The following is a 13,605-nucleotide window of genomic DNA, read 5'->3' as shown; positions in this document are numbered from 1 at the left end:
CCCCAGCCCTGCAGGGCACAAGTCAGGGAGGAGGCAGCATGTCCAGGAGGGCAGGAGCAGAGACTCAACCTCACCAACCCTTGACACACCTCTTGGGTGCTCTCCTGCAGCGGGGAGCCCTGATACGGAGCTCATTCCCTCTGCTCCTGCTCTGCGGTTGGAGCGGCTGTGGGTGACGCATAGTGGAAAGCTGCACCACACAAGAAAAATGAAGCAAAAGGACACCAAAGCGGGGCTGGCTGCTTCGTTATTATCCTTCCCGGATTTGTTTGCAAAGCTGCAATGAGCAAAATCCAATTTCTGGGATCTTCTGGCAGCTGGTTTTCTAAGAACCCAACCAGCCACGGAAGGGCAAGGGGTGGGCAGGCTGGTGGCGGCTCTGCCACTGTGACGGGGAGAGTTCCCTGCCATTACGGGGCAGGTTTCAGTTCCTCCGAGCCGGGGAGGCTGCTCCCCTCTGTCTGCACTGGTGTCCCTGGGGGTGGCACGTTCCCACCACTGGAGTGGGGACCCGTGGGGCGCAGGGCAGGGGACTGGGGCTGCTCCAGCTCCTGCAACGAGCATTCCCAGACCCAACACCCCTCCGGGTATTTTGTACTCCCCCTCGGAGGCCTCACTTTGCCAATGGGTGCGAAATTTCTCGCCTGCCTGCGAACAGCAGTCGGGACAGCCCCATTCCAGCACAGCCCATGTGCACAACAGCTCTGGCCCCGCCACTCCCGGGACACCCTCCTTGTGCTGAAATAGGAGCGAGAGGGCACCAAGGCATTGCACAAGGGCCATTCTTGGAGCTGCACACCCTGTAACCCCCCAAAAGCTTGTGGCATCCCCAGGACAAGGAGGAGCGGCAGCGAGGAGGCAGGAGCAGCGTGGAGGGTTGGGGTGTCCCATCGCCGCACCACTGTCTAGGAGACATTTTTGCCGTTCTGTTTTTAACTTTGCTGACGAGGAAAACCAACAAACACCCCCAAAGGAGCTGTGGGAAGGGGGAAATACCTGAAAGTGAATCAACCCCAGCCAGACACAGCAGTTTGCAGCCCATAGCGGGGGTGAGAGCACAGTGTGCATCGCGTCAGCAGCTCCAACGTGGCCACTACCTGCACCGGTGAAGCAAAACCTCCCGAAATGCCAGCTCTGGGCGCTGGTGAACCAGAGACCGCCCTCAGCACTTGATTTAGTGAGTTGGAAACCAGAGAGGCCTGTGGCAGCCGGCTGCGGGTTTGGCTGCAGAGCCGCGATCCCATCAGCCGAGATGTGATTCTGACCCAGAGAGGTTTTAGTTTACAGTTGACAAAGGCCAAAAAAAAGTAAAAAGTTTATCCCCTTTTTGGCAAGTTTTGCTCTGAAAGACCTCTGAGTGTCGTAGTATTGTTGTCTTTTTCCAACCCAGAGGCTGCCTAGTGATTCGAACCATCAATGAAAGCTGCTGCCCCGGCCACAGCAAAATGAGGCGCTTTCAGCAGCCTGAACGTGTCGTTGGGAGGTTGCCATCAAATGCTGCTTAAAAAAACACAGCAGAAAAGAAAAAAAAAAAAGAACTAAACAAAGGCAAGAGTACAAACAGAAAGGGCTTGAGATCAGACCAAAGGGAAAAAAAAAAGAAGTTATGAACTATATTTACTCTGCCTGAGATCCTTCGCTGCCTTCGCTTCTGTGTGCGGTTATTTATTCACCGAGGGCCAAATCGCAGGAAGCACTTGCAGCCCTCAGCTCCCGGCAAGTCACCGGAGCTGCCACAGCTGCCGCGGCGATCCTGCCCCCCACATCCCTCCACATCCCCCCATATCCCCCCGCATCCCCCACCCCGGCGATGCTGCTGCCCTGGTTCCCCAGGGCTCTTCTCCCGCAGGGTGATCCCCACACCAGCAGATCCCCACGGTGTTCCCCTGCCCTGGGGAGCCGCTGCATTACCTCCAAGGGATGGTTTCCAGCTTTTCTGGGTGCTCATTGACACCCCCAGCACAAACCCAGTGTGAGCATCACAAGCTGCCACCAGCAGCGGTGTTCCTGCAGAGCATCTTGGGCTTCAGCTGAGGATGGGAGTGAAGGCTGACAGCTGCCCCCACGTTATTTTTATTTTTATTATTACAATTTTTCTGCCAAAATGCTTATCCCAGGCTCACGGGCTTCTTATGGGCCCCAGGCAGGTCCCTGACAGTGTTGTCACCCCAATTCAGAGGGGCAGCATGTGGGGAACGACTTGAAATGCAAAACCTCCCTTGTGTTCACATGCTCTTAACACATCAATCAAGGCGGCAGTGAAAGCATGCTACAGCCCCACCAAGCTCTTCACACCGAGGTGTGCAGCCCACCGCCACCACCAGCACCGTTGTCACCACAGCCACCACCGCCACCACCATTGCCACCACCGCCACTACCACCAGCACCACCAGTAACCCCGCAAAACCCTGTGGGTGCCCCAGCCCGGGTCAGGGCGGCGGGGCTGACTGGATGCTGCTTTCCAGGAGCATCAGCATCAGCGAGGGGTTTCTGCCGGCTGGGAGCCCCACGGCCGTCAGGGCTCAGCGCTCCCACGTGCCCCCACGCAGGGTTATTTTTCAAGCGTTTCTTTTCTTCCACTCATCCGGTACGGTTGTTGTGACACTACAGTCAGCAAATCTCATCAAATAGTAGGAAGCGTGAGGTTTTTACTGCTTCGGTGAGATTCGGCTGATAAGAAGAGGAAGCCAGAAACTCTCTTGGAGGGGGTGTGAAGCCCTGTTGTGCCACACCCAGACCTCCCCGCACCCCTTGGCTGCTCAAACCCCCGAGTCGGGGTCTGACCCACAGCTGCAGCCCCACTTGGGGTTGGGAGAACTCTGGGTGCTGGGAGCACCCACAAAATACCATGGTGTTGCTGCCAGCCTGTCATCCTGGTCCTGGGGCATAAAGCAGGATACGACGCCCCGCTGCCCGCCAGCCCCAGGAACCCCAAATTCTGCTCCCAGCAGTGCTCATGGCCATGCAATACTCATCGCTGGCACAGCCCAGGGACCCATTTTCAGCTCCTTTATCTGATGGGACATTTTGAGGGAACAATGTCCCCGCGGCAGAGCTGGGGCGAACAATGGGCACGGGGCGACGGGCGGCTTGGCGGCCGGGCTGCGGGACCCCGGGCGCCCCAGCCCGCAGGAAATCCTTTTATTTTTCACTTGTGAACTGAAACAAACACAAGCTCCTGTTTATTTCCTGGTCGATTGTATTTTGGAGGATGGAGGTGGCTTCCCCACGCTGGGCAGCTTAACTCCTCCCACGCCGGCTGGGACTGTCCCCCGTCCTGCTGCTGTGGTTGACACATGGTGGGACTCCTGCTCCCTCCGCTGCCGCCTCCTCTAATTTATGTTGAATTTGAAAACCTGGGGGTCATAAATAACACGTGTTGGCGTGGGAAGTCTGGGAAGCAGGAAGGCAGCCCACGGCCGAGCCTGGGGAGCCCGGAGTGGTGGCTGGAGGGCTTAGCGTTGGAACTGATGCTGGAGGAGCGATGCGGCATCCCGGGGCTGCTCCACACCGGCAGACCCCACCGCGCCGAGCCCTCTCCTGCAAGGGATTGTGGCTCCCACGGCGAGGCCGAAGGTTTGCCGACCTCAAGCTTTTCTCACAGCTTCCCCGTCACATCCTCTCCGGCTCCCACGTCTGCCGTTCACAGGCGCTGCTCTCTTGGCTCCCGGCCCCGGGGCCTGTGCCTGGGTGGAAACAGCATCCAGATGGAGCTATTTTTTCACATTTTTGGGGGGGAGGGGAGGAAGGTTTGGGAAAAAGCTGCCGGGACCGGGGAAGTGAAGGAGCGGATTTGCAGGGGGCTTGGTTAGCGCGGCCCCATTTCTGTGGGATGCTCCCGGGAACAGGGGGGCTCAGCAGGGCAACTGAGGCACAGAGCAGCCCACCCAGGGCAGTGTCCTGGCTGGCGATGGAGTCATTAACTTCTGTCCCAACCCAGTGCTGGTGCAATCGGGGGGACGGTGTGGTCGAGATCTCATTGTCAGTGGGGAGCAGCTGCCCAGATGGGGACATCGGTGCTGCAGGCAGAGCCCAAACTCTGCTCTCGCTCATCCAGAGGGGGAGGAAAAGCCCCTCCGCCCCCTCAGCCTTAAATCGCATCCATACAAAACTTTCGAAACCCCACCATTGTGTCGGAGGATAAACATTTATTGAATATTTCCTGTTTGGCACGAACACTCCTGACTCCTCTATGGTCTTTTTCTTCTCGTGTCTTTAAACGAGAATTATTTGAGCTGAATGTAAAGGAAAAGAATCCCCAGAGCAGGGAGCCCCTGGGAGCGTGGAGCGAAGGAAAGCCCACGTGTGTGCCATGCCTGCTTGCTGTTAGCTATTAATTTCTGTCTCCCGAGGTCTGACATGAGCAATGCATTATGCAAAGGTTGTGGGAATATTTCAGACGCTGCATCCCAGGGGAACTACAATTTCAGTTTTACAGGGTTGAGAGTATTTTTTTCCCCCCCTTTCTTTCAGATGTGTTATTTCACTGAGATGTAACAGTGGTTATGACTTGAACAGCAGAGGGAAGGACGAGCTGGGTCTGGCTGGGGTGGTCAAGAGCTCATTGCCCTGGGCACACACGGTTCAGCCCAGTCCCCTGCATCCCCAAAGCCCCACATCTGGCACCCATCAGATGGAGGAGCAGAATTTGGACCCTGCCTGCACACTTCAGCAGGGGCAAAACCCCTGGGGTCCAGACAAAAATTGGGCTGGAGTCCGGTGGTGCAGCGGGGAAGGCAGCGCCGGGGGACACACAGGGTTTGGGGACAGCACCTGGCACACCCCAGGCTGGGAAAAGCCTTGCAAAACTCGAGATCTTCCAGCAGATAAGTCTGGCATCAGGCACTGGTCGCAGAACTCTTCTGCTCACTGCTGCTGCTTGGTATGTTCCACCACGGCACCTCCGGGGCTGGAGAGGGGAAGGTGGGGACATGGGGGACACGGGGGACATGGGGCCAGCCCGTCCCGCATGGCCAGGAGCCCCGAGGGAGAGAGAGGGCTCAGGCTGGGATGAAGCTGAACACGGCTCGGTCTGGCGGCAGTCTAATTCTGGCCTGGGCACAATCAAAAGGGATTTATTTTTAGGCTCAGGGCTATCGCTGCTTTGGGGAACTGAATGGAAAATGTATATTTAGCCTCTTTGGTGATTTACTTAGAAAAATAAGCTCCTGTCGCTGCTGTGGGTGGTGATTTGTGCCAGCCCTACCCTCGCCAGCACCGGTGGGTCCCCAGGCAGCTGAACACACCGACGGGCATCGTCCCCCGGCATGGCTGGTGGCTTGCACGCTTGCTTCTTTTTTGTTTCCCAAAAGCATCTTGTCATCCCGCAGACTTGGCCCTTGCTGTGCAAACGCAGGTGTTGGAGGGCAGCGCTGGGCACCCCTGTGCTGCCCACACCACTGCACCCATGGGACGTCTCACCCAGGACCGGCACCTTCTCCGTGCCCAGCGGCCAGCTCAAGGGACACGGTCACGTACGTCCCGCTGCAGCGACGTGATTTATTGGTGCCTGTGGGAAGCGCTGAGGCCTCTCTGGTGTGAAAAACGCGCACAAATGCACGGCAGGGAGATGATGTTTCCTCCCCGAAACGCAGGTGAGAGCCAGAAGGGCAGAGCATTACTGAGCTGTTCACACTATAAATATACGAGATACAGGAACCCGGGGCCCGTCGCTATTTTTGCCTGCAGGAAGCCAGGATGAGAAGGAGAGCATCCCTCCCTCCCCAGCACGTTGCTGGCAGCGGGACGTGGCCAGGGCTGTTGGGCTGGACAAGTCCTGCCCCACACCGTCTCTTGAGTGGTTTTTTGCACAGCACCACTGCCAGCAAACATGCTTCCCCATCACCTTCACCCTCGCAGGGCAAAGAGCAGTTGCTGGAGGGTTGTTGTCCCTCGGATGGGGGTCTGCAAGAGGCTGCGTGGTCCAGAATGCTGCAAGTGTCTTGGCTCAGGGCGATGGGGATGGCCGGGACAGGAGTGTCTGGGTAACCCCAGAGCCCCGAGCCCCCGCAGCAGCTCCTGCTCCCCACACCCCCTGGCCGGGTGGCTAAAGGAAAAGATGTGTCACCTTCTTTGGGATTGATATCAGCTCTGCATCCTGCAGAGATCTCTGCTCCCCGGTGACGTGCTCCCCTTGCACAGGAGAAACAGCATTGGCTTGGACCAAAAAAACTTGAGACAGAGTCCTGTCTCTATCGGATACTTGCTTGGTCTCTGCAAGCCTTTGTGTGTTTGCACGTGTGTGTGTTTCTGTGCTCTTGTAGAGAAAGCGCATTTTGTGACAGACAAAAGGGAAAAAATATTTCAAGAATGTCTCTTGAATAAATTAATCTTGGGGAATCTGACAGCCAAGGTCACCAGTAACTTTTGTTCCTTGTTTGCTCAGTGCGGGGCCGGGTCTGGGCTCCAGGCGGGCAGGGTCCCATGGATGAGGAAGGTGGCTGGTCCCCAGCTGAGAATAATTGTGGGTTGGGGGGTCTAAGAGCAGCAATAGCTGAAGGACGTGGTTGTGACCTGGGTCTCCCAGCTCACCCTGGCAGGAGGAACGCTGCCTGGGGAGCGACTCTCCCCGCGTCCCGGTGTGACCCGCCGGGGCGTGCTCCGGCTCAGCATCCACCAGAAGAAAAGAACCAAGAAGAAAAAAAAGTCAAATCCTCGTGATGTAGCCTCATAATTACCTGTTATTCTCACATCAAGGTAATTAACAATTAGGCAGCTGTCTGAATCACATGCAGGGGAACAATTATTTCGTTATTAATGGATTCTATTTAACAGGTCCTATTTTCCCAGATGTGTTTTTTTTGCCTTGTGCTCTCATGAATTATCCTAGCTATTAAACCTGCCCCAGAAAGAGGGAGGAGTAGTCCTAATATTTACTGAACCTTGCAAGGCATCACATTTCTCAGCTTATGAACCTGTCACAAGTCATCGGGGGGCTCTGGCGGTGATGAGGAACCTGTAACCCAACACCCTGCGCTGTCACCTGCACAGATCTGCTGGCTCTGCCCTGCCGCTGCCGGGGAGCTTATTCATTTCACGGGTCCCGCTGCAGATAAAAGCTATTATTTACAGTCAGTTACATATTTCCGTTGGCAAACCTCCTCCCTTAAGTGCAGCTTTGAAAAAACATCCCGCTCAGCAAACCCAAGCCACACAGGCTAAAGCCAAACCCGCTCTCGTGTGGTGCCGTTCCCCCCGTGCCCACCCCTGTGTCCCAGCGGTGCCGTGCTGGGTGTCACCACATTTTGCTCCCACGTCGCCATGCAAAGAGGTGCTTTAATAACCCCTGGACAGTGGCAGCCACTGGCAGGGACAGCCCAGGTCTGACCTGTTGGCTCATCTCCCATGGGCGCAGAGGTGGTTTTGGCTGTGCTGCCCAGGACTCTGCAGGGACTGGGACCTGCTGGGCTGGCCCAGGGATCCCGGGTGGTGACAGGAGCCACCACGGGCTGGTGTGGCAGGTCCCAGTGGTGCCGGTTGGAGGGCAGAGGGTACAAGGCGGTGAATCCCTCCCCATGGAAAGTTTCATTTTGGTTTTCCCAGCTTTTCAGTCTGGCAGTGCTCTAAAGCAGCAGGGTTTGACTCCCTCCCAAACCCTTGAGTCTGGGGTTTCACTGGGGGGAGGGGGCCGGTTTTTTGAGTTTGCTTTCATCGGTTTGTGCATATGGACTGGTCCAGCTCTGGGGTCTGTGTTTACAACAGACAGTCAGGACCGAGCCCTTGCGGCCACCCTGCACAGGGCCAGGCACCTGCTCCGCTCTCACTTGTTTTTTTCCAGGCACAGAGCTGGGGATTTCACTGGAAAACAGGAACTTTGCCGGACAGCAGCTGCTCCGAGGCGGTGAATCAGCTCGTCCCACTGACGCCCAGCAGAGCCGTGCCAGCACCAGCACCAGCACCAGCACCATCACCAACACCAGCTCTCCCATGCCCAACGCCCTGTGCGCTGGGGACCCCGATGTGGCCACACGTGCCACCAGTCCGGCAGACGGCACACAGGGACCCAGCCAGCAGCTGCGACCACCGACCACCCGTGTGGCAGCAGCGAGGGGTCTGCGGCCGGTGCCCTGTCCCTGCTGCCTGCGCAGAGGTCAGCGGGCCACGACCAGGCACGGATGGCTAATGCCTTTTGTCCCAGCCTGACTTTTCCCCTCCCAGAGGGATTAGGATGGGATGACCAGGCAAGGAGCCCCTAATCCTATTACTAGCCCTGTCGGGCAGCCCTGGGAAGCCACCATGCCGCAAGGCACCAGGGCAGTGGGTGAGGGAGCAGCCTGTGATGTCCTGAGCTGTTGCTACAAAACCAAGCACAGCTGCCGTTCCACTCAGCCCTTTCTCCACCAGTTTTCCCAAAATCACTTTGCTCTGAACTTGGAGAGCTCTCGGTATGGTGCCCCAGTTTGTCTGGGCAGCAGGAGAGACATGGGCAACCCCGACCACTGCATCCCCTGCCAGTGGGGCTCAGCCCCCCATAGTCACGCACTCAGCAGCATTTGGGGCAGGTGGTCCCAAGCCCTTTTGGCTCATTTGGCTCATTTGCCACATTTCTCTGCAGGATAGCAGCTGAGAGGGCAGCAAACCTTCTCCCGCCTGGAGAGCAAATTGTTTTTCTCCCTCAACAGTTGCAAGAAGCTGTGTTTGTCTTTCTTTCCCTTCCTGTTTACTCGCTGCCATCAGGACGGGCTTTGATGTGCTTTTGCTGCTGGACATTCACAGGAGCATCATCTCCCGGGTGCCCACAGCTCCCCGCTCGGTGCAGTGGAGACTGTGGCTCTCAACGCAGCTCCAACATTGACGGGGCTGTGGCAGAGCCTGTGTGCCACAGGGGCACAGCCTGGCACCGTGCCAGAGCGGGAGGGAGCCAACACAGCAGTCCCCTTGGCAGCGCCGCGGCTGCCGCACAGCTCCTACGCTCCAAAGTCCAGGAGGCAGAGAGAGCCCTGCCCGGCCGTGCTTGGGGCAGATGCCACCCCGGGGGAAACAGGCTCCTCTGGGAGCGGGGAGCTGGTGGTGGCACCAGGATCCTGCTGGTCTGCATCACCCCATCCCCACATCCCAGGGCAGGGGTGTCAGCACATCCCTCCAGCTGCTGGCCAGGGGGGCACAGATCCCCCCACACTCCTGGTTTCCTCCCGGCTGTGAGTCTCACTGCCCTGTGCAAGAGCCGCTGCACTTGAAAGGTCACCGGGCTTTGATGTCGGTGGCTTGGGATGGTAGGGGAGGGTTCACACCTTGCTGGCACTTCTGGTTCCCAGCGTGTCACCCATGCGAGCCCTGTGCCTGCACCGCGGCGTGGGAACAGAGGGACTGTCCCTATACGCGGAGATGGAGAAAGCCACCTGGGCTATCCAGGACCCCAAGGGGACACAGCCCAAGCAAGAGCCCCCGTCCCATCAAAGGAGCAGCCCTTGCGAAGCAGGAGGGATCCCTCCCCATGGAGGGGACCCCACAGAGGGATGAAGGATCATGGCATCACAGGGTTTTTTTGTTAATTTCTATTTCATCCCTATTCTAAAGAAAATATGCAATGATTTTCCAGGAAATAAATCGCTCACGTGCAGCTGCCAGCGGACACAGGTTGAGAACGGGCTCTGAGGCTTCTCCAAACCGTTTGGCACCACTGCAAACCCACAACAGCACCCAAGCACAGCCACCACGGCACAGGGCAGGGGACCAGGATGTGCTGGGCATGACGGGGGTTTTCCTGGGGCTCCTGCGTGCACCCAAGCGTGGTTCAGGAGGGTCCTCCCATGATGGGACACTCTGGGATAAAGCAGACGGCTCTGGGGAGGCAGCCAGTGCCCCGCAGCCTCTCCTCTCCCAGCGGAAACAGCATCTTTTGGCCAATTTCTCCTGGTTCTCGTCTTCGTGTGCCTGGCTTTGATTCACGGCCGAGCCCTGTGATAATGTGGCTGCCTGGGAAGGAAGGGAGTAGAAGGAACTGGCTATTATGCTTGGCCCCTCTCCAGGAGGTGTTTTTGCTGGGAGGCACCAAGGTCAGAGCTGGGTGGGAAGCGTTCCCCAACAGCAGCCCTCACACATGCCCCAGCCACGGCAGGGGGACACGGGATCCCCCACACCGCCCTGGCAGCAGGGTTGCCTTCCTGGTGCCCATAGCCCAAAACACCCTGCATGGGCACAGAAGATGCGTGGTTCCCCCAGCACATGTTTTTGGGGGAGAAAGAACTGGTTTACAGCCACTCTGTGAAATGGAACATCTCCAAATCTTCCTGTTTCCACATGGAAGGAAAGAGGGGGCGGCGGGTGGGAGCATCCACAAACGAAGCAAGCGGCAAGGGCTGCAGTGCGGGAAGCGCTTGTTCACCCTCTTTTTGTAATTGCTTAAGAATTTCAGCTGGCTTCAGCCTGGCGCAGAAGCTCCCAAGCCCTGAATCCCATTGCTGTGAGAACAGAGCTGGCACCAAAACACTCCTGAAACTACCTGCCGGCATCGGTGTCATCCCAGGACCCTGCAAACCAGCCCCTCCAGGCCAACGCAGCGAGAAGGGGCATGCCTGGGTCTCCGGGGGCAACATCTCCCAAAAATCCTGCCCCAAAGCCTGCAAGGAGCGAGTGTCCATGAGGCGTGATGTGTTTTTCGAGCGCTTGCCCTGGGAGAGGCGAATCCCAGCGGTGCGGAGCCGGGTGAAACCGCGGGGATGCCAGCGCAGCTCAGACTCACTCGGCATTGCGCAGCGGTCCAGAAATCTGGTATCAGGTTCATGCCCAGGCTTGTGTGCAGAGAATCGTGCTTGGGTTTTCACTACTGCGAGTGATGGGTTTTGATTATTGAATGTAAATATCAGAGGAGGCCTGATCCTGGTCCCTCCGCACACTCTGGTGAGCAATCTTTGCTGAGACGATGGAAAGTCCCATGTACCTCAGCAGGAAAAGGAGGAATGAAAAAAAGCAAAGAAATGGATGGTTTTGAAAGAAGATGCATGTGAAACTCAGGGTGAAAACATGTCCCACATGGCACCAGGGCTGGGGGCAAGGCTGGGCTGGGGTCTGTGCTTCGAGAGAGCCGGGGTCACTGCCTGTGAGTGAGAGCTGTTGGGTGCAGAGCCACCCCCAGCCCCGAGCTGGGTGCCCACGGTGCTCCCGGGTGAGGGAAGGGACAGGGACACGCAGGGTTTGCAGCAACCAGGTGCAGGCAAAGGCAAGAACACAGAGTGGACAAAGACACGCACTGAGGGACCAAGGGGACCCGCACCCCGAGCCAGCCTGCGGGGAAGGGACGGGCTCAGTGCCAGGTACATCGTCACCCGCAGCCCCATAAACCCCATCGGCCTCTGTTTACACAACAGAGAATGTTTCGGTTGTTTTATGGGGGTGGATAAGAGCAGCGCAGGGGCCGGCAGTGCCGGGGCAGGGCCAAGAGACGCCTGCCCAACACCTGCTCTCCCTTCGCAGCCCATAAAGGCATTTTATTTTAAACGTGACACAGATTTTATAGCGCAATAGCGCAGCAGCACCTTTCACCCAGGTACAATCAGTGCGGGGAAATACGCTCCTCCGGGACGTCTCCCTGCCCGTCGCTAATCCCATGGGTGAGAGTTACTAAACTGACTTTACACACCAAGAAATGATGGCCAGAAGCCACCCTGCAATTAAAACCAGTTTCAGCAGCCCGCGAGGAGGAAAACCTGGCGGGTGCCAAGCGCGGGCGCAGCAGCCGTGCTGGGGCAGGGACACGTGTGGCACCGATGGCAGCGAGAGCTGGCTGTCCCCTCTGTCCCCTGTCCTGTCCCCATCCCAGACACCCTGGTGGGACCGATCCCCACAGCGCTGCCAGAAGGAAAATCATCCTCCATGGGCACGTGCTGCCGGCGGGACAGCACAATCGGTGTGATTTATCCCGTGGCCGTGCACTCACAATCCTCCACTCAGCTATTTAAGAAAAAAAAATACATCAGGATTTAGACCATTCTTTCAAATCCAGCCTCATTTTTCTGGTGCCCTGGGGAATCACAGCTTAATCCCATTATGGGGCAGCTTGGGCTGGGATAGTTTTACATCGCAGACTCCATGACCGGCTGCGTTTTTATCTGCTCAGACTTTCCAGGATGCTCTACCCACTTTGATTCACGCTTAATTACTAAGAATTGCTGTTTTAGAGAGCGTGAGCGAGGGTGCGGGTACGTGTACCAGCACTAACCCTGCGTGCCGATCCGAAACCCAGCCGGAGGAGGAATGCCAAACCGAGCACAGCGGGGAGAGCAGGAGAGATCCAGTTTGATGTCTGCCTTATCGGTCCTATTTTTATTGCACTAAATATATAAGAGCAAAATATCGATTGTGATGATAAAGAGATGAAAGTGTCAAGAAGGAATCGGCACACTAGTTATTCAGGCGATTGGAAGCCGCGTTGGTTGTATTTAACAGGCATTTGCCATTAAGAAAAAAAACGCCTGTTTTTATTTAAATAGCCTAGGGCAAATTTCTCACTAAACCAACTTTCCCACGCCAGCCCAGTGCTCTAACTCTGGTTTTTGGCAAATTTTTTCCTGAGCTGTCAAGGCAAAATATATATAAGAATGCTGGTCTCACTTAGGTTTTTTTTTCCAGCCCCTGGAGACATGAAAATAATTTACAGATGTGCATTACCTGTTTATATTTGTATTAAGTTTTGCTTAACAGACATAATTTTCTTAGCTTGCAGTAACAAAAAAATATTCCCAGAGTTTCACTCATTTAATTTTAACTTATTAAAACTTTTAAACATGTGTGGAGGTTTTATGTTTTTAAATCACTAATCACATGGACAGTTGCCAAGGTTTCTATTAAAGCCTTTTACAAATGCTATTTTTAAAAGTACCTAAAATCCCATTATTTTTAACCCCCGAAGACCACTCAAAATAAAAAGTTTCTTTGGATTTATGTCACATTTTCCTCTTATTGCAAAAAGATTTATGCTCAGTGCTGACTTTTCCCTTTCTCTGCTTTTTCTTTAGCTGGTAGGAGTCTCTGGGGGAGGCGTTTGGGAGAAGGAAACTCGACGAGGTTCCCTGTGAGGATCTTGCACCAGATCCCCCAGTACCAGGGGAGGGACGGCACCAGATTAAAGTGGGACATTTCACAGCAGCTCCTGGTTGGGGGAGTCATCCTCACGCCAAGATGCTCGTGCCCCCATTCTGCCCATGGGAAACCAGAGAGGAGCCTTTTGCCTCCCCCATGGCAAAACCCCAGTGCAGAGCCACCCCACAGCCCCTGGGTGATGGCAATAAATAGATTTATTTGACCTTTTGTGCTCAGGGGTGAGGCGGCACGGCTGCACGGCCGCGTGCACGGGTGTGTTTGCATTTATCCGCAGCCTTGCTCACGGCTGCTGTGCACAGACCCTCCCCAGCGCAGAGGAAAGAAGGGCCAGGGCTCACACACAGCTTCCCACAGGCTCTTTTGGCCCATGGGTGCCCTGCACCCCAAGAGCGCCCGGTGATGGGGACACCTGGTAGCAACCAGTGCCAGGGTCCCCACCACCTGGTCCTGCTGCTACATCCCACCACGCTGGCATCACCACCCCTCAGTCCCCAGATGACGTGGGCACGGTGGGGACCCCAACAGCCCTATGGACCCAGGCATGGCCACCACCATCTGGTGGGGCTG

The 13,605-nt window shown here is 56.3% G+C and overlaps 1 long non-coding RNA gene across 1 annotated transcript; it reads left to right on the top strand.

Moving 5' to 3' along the window:
• The first annotated feature begins 4,492 nt into the window (after nt 1-4,492).
• LOC135575838 (uncharacterized) lies at nt 4,493-12,846 on the top strand. Its single transcript, XR_010467165.1, has 3 exons — nt 4,493-4,882; nt 5,331-5,594; nt 7,778-12,846. It is a non-coding gene; the product is annotated as an uncharacterized LOC135575838 (long non-coding RNA).
• The last annotated feature ends 759 nt before the right edge of the window (nt 12,847-13,605 follow it).

The sequence above is a fragment of the Columba livia genome, chromosome 19 (genome assembly GCF_036013475.1).
Source record: "Columba livia isolate bColLiv1 breed racing homer chromosome 19, bColLiv1.pat.W.v2, whole genome shotgun sequence".
Taxonomy (NCBI): domain Eukaryota; kingdom Metazoa; phylum Chordata; class Aves; order Columbiformes; family Columbidae; genus Columba; species Columba livia.
Note: the sequence above shows the minus strand (reverse complement) of the source record. Positions and strands in the feature narration are given on the sequence as shown.